We start from the raw sequence: 806 nt of genomic DNA, 5'->3' as shown, positions 1-806 counted from the left end.
AGCTGCAGTTAGCCATAGCTAGCTGGCGGAGCAGTGCGTCTTTGCGTAAGTTCCTTACACTGCTGCAGCTTCAAGCTGCTGCTAGTTGCTGCTGCCCGCTGCTGCTGCTAGTTGCTGCTGCTAGCTGCTTCTGCTAGTTGCTGCCGCTCGCTGCTGCTGCTAGTTGCTGCTGCTGCTGCTAGTTGCTGCTGCTGCCTCTTGCAGTGGCTTCAAGGGGGAAGCCCATATACACAGCTACCTTGCTGCAGCAGCAGCAACCCTAGATAGCTTAAGCTAATCACGGCAGCAGCAGCAACAGCAACAGCAGCAGCAGCAGCAAGCTGGTTTGGAGTAGCTGGTGCTGCAGCAGCAGAGGGCCTCCTTTGTGTTGCTGCTGCTTCTCTAGAGGGATTTAAATAAATAAAATAAATTTAAATAAAATTTATCTTACTATGAATTTATTTTAAATTCTTTCTCATTTCTTTTGTTGCTTTCATTCACTCCAAACCTCTGCAGCACCAGCTCCTGCAAATCACCTTGCTGCTGCTGCTGCTGCTGCTGCTGATGCTGTTGCTGTTGCAGTTGCTGCTGCTGCTGCACGTGCTGCCTCTGTTGCAGGTGCTGCCGCTGCTGTTACTGCCGCTGCTCTGCAGGAGCAGCAGCAGCAGCTGCTGCTGCTTCTGCAGCCGGCGCGTTCTCTCCGTCTCTCTTGACTTTATTTTTATTTTTATTTTTTTAACTTTCTCCTTTTAACTCTTTTTTGCTGCTTCGTTCTTTTGTGTCTCTCAGAAGACACAAAATGTCTTCGCCCACTTTAAATCTAATGC

The sequence above is a fragment of the Eimeria tenella genome, genomic scaffold, assembly GCF_000499545.2.
Source record: "Eimeria tenella Houghton genomic scaffold, Eth_scaff2067, whole genome shotgun sequence".
Classification (NCBI taxonomy): Eukaryota; Apicomplexa; class Conoidasida; order Eucoccidiorida; family Eimeriidae; genus Eimeria; species Eimeria tenella.
The sequence above is the reverse complement of the archived record's forward strand: the minus strand, read 5'-3'. Positions refer to the sequence as shown.